The sequence below is a fragment of the Lithobates pipiens genome, unplaced genomic scaffold, assembly GCF_037356315.1.
Source record: "Lithobates pipiens isolate NorthernLeopardFrog02 unplaced genomic scaffold, aLitPip1_a1.2 Scaffold_6, whole genome shotgun sequence".
NCBI lineage: Eukaryota > Metazoa > Chordata > Amphibia > Anura > Ranidae > Lithobates > Lithobates pipiens.
Window position 1 is genome coordinate 3,675,128 of NW_027507881.1, and position 7,044 is coordinate 3,682,171.

The following is a 7,044-nucleotide window of genomic DNA, read 5'->3' on the forward strand; positions in this document are numbered from 1 at the left end:
TAGTGAAATGATGTCCACCTGGGTGCAATCTAAGTGTCACATGATCTGTCATTACATATACACAACTTTTTGAAAGGCCCCAGAGGCTGCAACACTTAAGCAAGAGGCACCACTAACCAAACACTGCCATGAAGACCAAGGAACTCTTCAAACAAGTAAGGGACAATGTTGTTGAAAAGGACAAGTCAGGGTTAGTTTATAAAAAAATACCAAATCTTTGATGATCCCTAGGAGCACCATCAAATCTATCATAACCAAATGGAAAGAACATGGCACAACAGCAAACCTGCCAAGAGATGGCCGCACACCAAAACTCACGGAGCGGGCAAGGAGGGCATTATTCAGAGAGGCAGAACAGAGACCTAAGGTAACCCTGGAGGAGCTGCAGAGTTCCACAGCAGAGACTGGAGTATCTATACATAGGACGATAATAAGCCGTACGCTCCATAGAGTTGGGCTTTATGGCAGAGTGGCCAGAAGAGAGACATTACTTTCAGCAAAAATGGCACGTTTTAAGTTTGTGAAAAGGCATGTTGGAGACTCCCAAAATGTATGGAGGAAGGTGCTCTGGTCTGATGTATGGAGGAAGGTGCTCTGGTCTGATGTATGGAGGAAGGTGCTCTGGTCTGATGTATGGAGGAAGGTGCTCTGGTCTGATGAGACTAAAATTTTACTTTTTGGCCATCAAAGAAAATGCTATGTCTGGTGCAAACCCAATTCATCACCCAGAACACCATCCCCACAGTGAAAACCTGGTGGTGGCAGCATCATGCCGTGGGGATGTTTTTCAGCAGTCGGGATTGGGTAACTGGTCAGAGTTGAGGGAAAGATGGATGGTGCTAAATACAGGGATATTCTTGAGCAAAACCTGCAACACTCTGTGTGTGATTTGATGATAGGACGGAGGTTCACCTTCCAGCAGGACAATGACCCCAAACACACTGCTAAAGCAACACTTGAGTGGTTTAAGGGGAAACATGTAAATGTGTTGGAATGGCCTAGTCAAAGCCCAGACCTCAATCCAATAGAAAATCTGTGGTCAGACTTAAAGATTGCTGTTCACAAGCGCAAACCATCCAACCTGAAGGAGTCGGAGCAGTTTTTCTAGGAGGAGGAATGGGCAAAAATCCCAGTGGTAAGATGTGGCAAGACTCATAGAGACTTATCCAAAGCCACTTGGAGCTGTAATAGCCGCAAAAGGTGGCTCTAGAAAGTATTGACTTTGGGGGGTGAATAGTTATGTACATTGGCTTTGTTTATTACTTTGTCCTATTTGTTGTTTGCTGCACAATAAAAAAAAAAAATATATATTCAAAATGATGGACATGTTCTGTAAATTAAATGATGCAAATCCTCAAACAATCCATGTTAATTCCAGGTTGCGAAGCAATACTCTTGCAAGGCACTGTTAATGTCATATAATGGGTAGTACTAGCCCATTATGCTTTTAATTTGCAGGCCTTGCGGGGAGAAAACCCATTAGGGTTTACTTCCTGTTTCAGTCTTGACAAAAAAAAAACTGATAGTTGATTGATTTCTATTCAACGCTGCACCCGATTTTGCACTCTCTAATTTTAGTAAATCAACTCCAATGCCTATGACTAGGGATGAGCTGAACCCCCCCCCGTTTGGTTTGCAGCAGAACATGCAAACAGGCAAAAGATTTGGCAGAACACATGAACACCATTAAAGTCTATGGGACACTAACATGAAAAATCAAAAGTGCTGATTTTAAAGGCTTATATACAAGTTATTGCCATAAAAAGTGTTTGGGGACCTGGGTCCAGGGGACATGTATCAATGCAAAAAAAAGTTTTAAAAATTGCAGTTTTTTCAGGAGCAGTGATTTTAATAATGCTTAAAGTGAAACAATTAAACAAAAATGAAATATTCCTTTAACCGTTTCCCGACCAGCGCACGCCGATATACGTTGGCAGAATGGCATGGGCAGGCATATTGGCGTACAGGTACGTCCAATCTTCAATGCCGCCCTGCCATCGCAAGCGCGCCGCCTGCGGCGCGCTCTCGTGCCGGTCAGGACCCCCGTGAGTCCGGTCGCGGGTCCGACTCAATCGCCGCCGGCATACCCGCGATCATCTCACGGGACGGCTGAATGGAGGAAATGCCGTGTAAACAGCATTTCTCCATTTTGCCTAGCAACTAGTGATGCTGATCTCTGCTCCATGTGATTGGAGCAGAGATCAGTGCTCACTAAATGAAAGCCCAACCCACCCCTAGGAACACTTAACCCCTACACTGCCACCCACTGGTTAACCCCTTCACTGCCAGTGTCATTTACACAGGAATCACTGCATTTATATAGCAGTGATTACTGTAGAAATGACAATGGTCCCAAAAATGTCCGATGTGTCCGCCACAATGTCGCAGTCACAATAAAAATCGCTGATCACCGCCATCACTAGTAAAAAAATAAATAAAAAATGATTAATAAAAATGCCATACAAGTATCCCTATTTTGTAAACGCTATAACTTTTGCGCAAACCAATCAATAATCGCTCATTGCGATTTTTTTTTTACCAAAAATATGTAGAAGAATACGTATCGGCCTAAACTGAGGGAAAAAAAATGTTTTTTTATATATTTTTGGGGGATATTTATTATAACAAAAGTAAAAAATAATGCGTTTTTTTCAAAATTGTCGCTCTATTTTTGTTTATAGCGCAAAAAATAAAAACCGCAGAGGTGATCAAATACCACCAAAAGAAAGCTCTATTTGTGGGAAAAAAAGGACGTCAATTTTGTTTGGGAGCCACGTTGCACGAGTCAGTTAAAGCGACGCAGTGGCGAATCCCAAAAAGGGGTCTGGTCTTTGACCAGCAAAATGGTCCGGTCTGTAAGTGGTTAAATATCGTGCCTGGGGGTGTCTATAGTATGCCTGTAAAGTGGCCCATTTTCCCATGTTTAGAACAGTACCACAGCAAAATGACATTTCTAAAGGAAAAATTGTCATTCAAAACTGATCGTGGCTGTAATGAATTGTCGGGTCTCTGCAATATAGAAAAATAGTCCATTACCAGGCCCTTTGGGTCTGGTATGAATATTAAGGGGACCCCCAAACCAAAATTTTAAAACAAAAATTGCTCATTGGCCCCCCAAAATCCATACCAGGCCCTTCAGGTCTGATATGGAAATTAAGGGAAACCCTGCGCCAAATAAAAAAACATGGCGTAGGGGTCCCCCCAAATCCATACCAGACCCTTATAGGAGCATGCAACCTAGCAGGCTGCAGGAAAAGAGGGGGAGGGCAAGAGAGCGCCCCACCCTTGAACTGTACCAGGACACATGCACTCAACATGGGGAGGGTGCTTTGTGGTCTGATCCCAAAGCACCTTGTCCCCATATTGATGGGGACAAGGGCCTCATCCCCACAACCCTTGCCTGGTGCTTGTGGGGGTCTGCAGGAGGGGGGCTTTAACAAGGGGGCCCCCATATCCCAGAGTCCTCCCTGTGTGAATTTATAATGGGTACATTGTACCCCTACAATTTCACAAAAAAGTGTCAAAAATGGTAAAAAAAGACAAGAGACAGCTTAGGACAAGTTCTTTATTAAAAATAGAAAAAATAAAAATGTCCAATGATGTCCATTCATCTTCTTCTATCACTCTGCCAAACGGACCGAAAAGGAAAGAAAAAAGCTGCAACAATGGCTTCCCCATAGTGTCAGAGGGGGTGGGGTCACCTGGTTATGTCATTGGGTGGCCTCGACCTTAGTTATATAAGAACTGTCACAGATAAGACGTGTCAGTCATGGAGGCAGATTAGTTGCGCCTTTTTTTTTCGGTCCATTGGTGGCGTGATAGAAGAAGATGAATGGAGATCGCTGAACATTTTTATTTTTTTAATAAAGGACTTCACCTAAGCTGTCTCTTGTACCCCATTACAGATTCACACAGGGGGGAGCCCGGGATCTGGAGGTCCCTTTGTTAAAGTGGGGTTCCAGATTCCAATATGCCTCCGCCCATAGACCCCCACAACCACCGGGCAAGGGTTGTGGTGATGAAACCCTTGTCCTCATCAACATGGGGGCAAGGTGCTTTGGTATGGTTCGGCGGAGGGGCGCTCTCTTTTCCCCCCACTTTTCCTGTTGCCTGCCAGGTTGCATGCTCGGATAAGGATCTGGCATGGATTTTGGGGGGACAGGGTTCCCCTTATTTTCCAGGTCAGACCTGAGGGGTCTGGTATGAATTTTTGTTTTAAAAATGGCCTGGTAATTGACTGGGGACACCCCCATGCCGTTTTTTTCATTGAGTTTTATCTATATTGCTGAGACCCGACAATTCATTGTAGCCGCGATCAGTTTTAAATGACAATTTTTCCTTTAGAAATGTCATTTTTGCTGTGGTATTGTTCTAAACATGGGAAAAATGTGCCACTTTACAGGCATACTTTAGACACCCCCTAGGTGTGAAATTTAAAGTAATATTTCATTTTTATTGTTTCACTTAAAGCTTTAAAAAAATCACTGCTGCGGCTGTTTGAAAAAAAAATTGCCCCTGGGGCAGGACCTGGGTCCCCAAACACTTTTTATGACAATAACTTGCATATAAGCCTTTAAAATTAGCACTTCTGATTTGTCATGTTAGTTTCCCATAGACTTTAGCGTTGTTCCAGCGACTTTCAAATTTGCCACGAATACCGCATATTGTTCAGTGTGCATTTGATTTGATCAACGGGCTTATCCCCACCAAAACATTTGTGTATATATGAAAAAACATTTTAAATACCTTTTTTTAAGTGATCACATGATCACACCTTCCTCACCATCACATCCAGCACTATAACCACTTCAGCCCCGGACCATTTTGCTGGTCAAAGACCAGACCACTTTTTGCGGTTCGCCACTGCATCACTTTACCTGACAATCGCGTGGTCATGCGACGTGGCTCCCAAACAAAATTGATGTCCTTTTTTTCCCCACAAATAGAGCTTTCTTTTGGTGGTATTTGATCACCTCTGCGGTTTTTATTTTTTGCGCTATAAACAAAAATAGAGCGACAATTTTGAAAAAAATGCATTATTTTTTTACTTTTTGTTATAATAAATATCCCCCAAATATATATAAAAAAAAACATTTTTTTTCCCTCAGTTTAGGCTGATACTTATTCTTCTACATATTTTTGGTAAAAAAAATCGCAATAAGCGATTATTGATTGGTTTGCGCAAAAGTTATAGCGTTTACAAAATAGGGGATAGTTTTATGGCATTTTTATTAATAATTTTTTTTTTTACTAGTAATGGCGGCGATCAGCGATTTTTATTGTGATTGTGACATTATGGCGGACACATCGGACATTTTTAAAATAAATTTTGGGACCATTGTCATCTATACAGCAATCACTGCTATACAAATGCAGTGATTCCTGTGTAAATGACACTGGCAGTGAAGGGGTTAACCAGTGGGTGGCAGTGTAGGGGTTAAGTGTTCCTAGGGGTGTGTTACTAACTGTGGGTGGCTGGGCTTTCATTTAGTGAACACTGATCTCTGCTCCAATCACATGGAGCAGAGATCAGCGTCACTAGTTGCTAGGCAGAATGGGGAAATACTGTTTACAACGACATTTCTCCGTTCAGCCTCCCCGTGAGACGATCGCGGGTATGCCCGCGGCGATCGAGTCAGCGGGACCTGTGACCGGACTCACAGGCGTCGCGACGGCACGCGAGCGCGCTCCACCAGCAGCATGCTCGCGATGGCAGGGCGACAAATTTAAAGGGACGTACAGGTACGCCCATTTGCCTGCCCCTGCCATTCTGCCGACGTACATCGGCGTGTGCCGGTCAGGAACCGGTTAAGTATATACAGTATATGAACCCTTACTTGTTAAATCGGGAGTTCCGCCATTATTTTTTTTTAAAGTCAGTAGCTACAAATACTGCAGCTGCTGACTTTTAAAATAAGGACACTTACCCGCCCAGCGCCCGTGATTGTCGGCACTCGAAGCCGATCTCTCGATCGGCTCTCGGGTGCTGCCACCGCCATCTTGGCTATGGGAATCAGGAAGTGGAGCCTTGCGGCTTCATGTCCCAGTTCCCTACTGCGCATGCACGAGTCGTGCTGCACAATAAGGATGGTCCCCGCTGTCTCTGGGATCCGTGTGTTTCCCAGCAGAAAGCGGGGGACTCACAGGAAGTGGCGTAAATATCCGCAGATTCTGCGGATATCTATGCCGGAAGTGGGTGCAAATACCTGTACTATACAGGTATCTGCACCCCCCTCCCCCCTGAAAGGTACTAATTGTGGCGCCGGGGGGGGGGTTCCAATGAGCGGAAGCTCCACTTTAGGGTGGAGCTCCGCTTTAAAACAACACCATTCAGTTTAAAATAGAAAAGGAAGACAACACATTTGTGTATATATGAGGAGGTCCCTTATCCCCTGCCTCCACAGTGTCCCTTCTGAACCAGACGCTGGAGGACATACAGGGACTGTCCCCTTCAGGGGATCATTCATCCAGGCACACCATTGCTTTCCAGGAGGCAGCCCAACTTATCCCTCAGCCACCCCAGGCATCTCAGCCACAGGACATGTCGCTTTTACTTTCTAAATTTGCCGAAATGCTTGACAAGGGGCTGGCTCAGACAGCATCCATAATTACTTCTGACGTAAAAGCTGATCTCCAAATGCTGGGCACCCGAATTGAAAGTATTGAACTCAAAGTGGATGCCACAATTGATCGGGTGAACCAGAATTCTGATAGATTTCAGGAATTCGCACGATAAACTTGAAGGGGCGTTGGCCAAAATCGATGATTTGGAAAACAGGTCCAGAAGACTTCATTTCCGGATCAGAGGTCTGCCTGAGTCCGTAACAGACGTCAAGGAGGCAGTTCATTCACTCATCAAGACCCTCATCCCTGACATCAGAGCCCACAGCCTGGAGCTGGACTGAGCTCACAAAGCTCTAGGACCCCCCCGCCAAGATGACCTACCGTGTGATATAGTGGTCAAACCACACTACTTTAGCGTCAAGGAGGAGCTCAGGAGGAGGGCCCGGACTTTGCCACAGCTACAACTTATGGGACATCAGA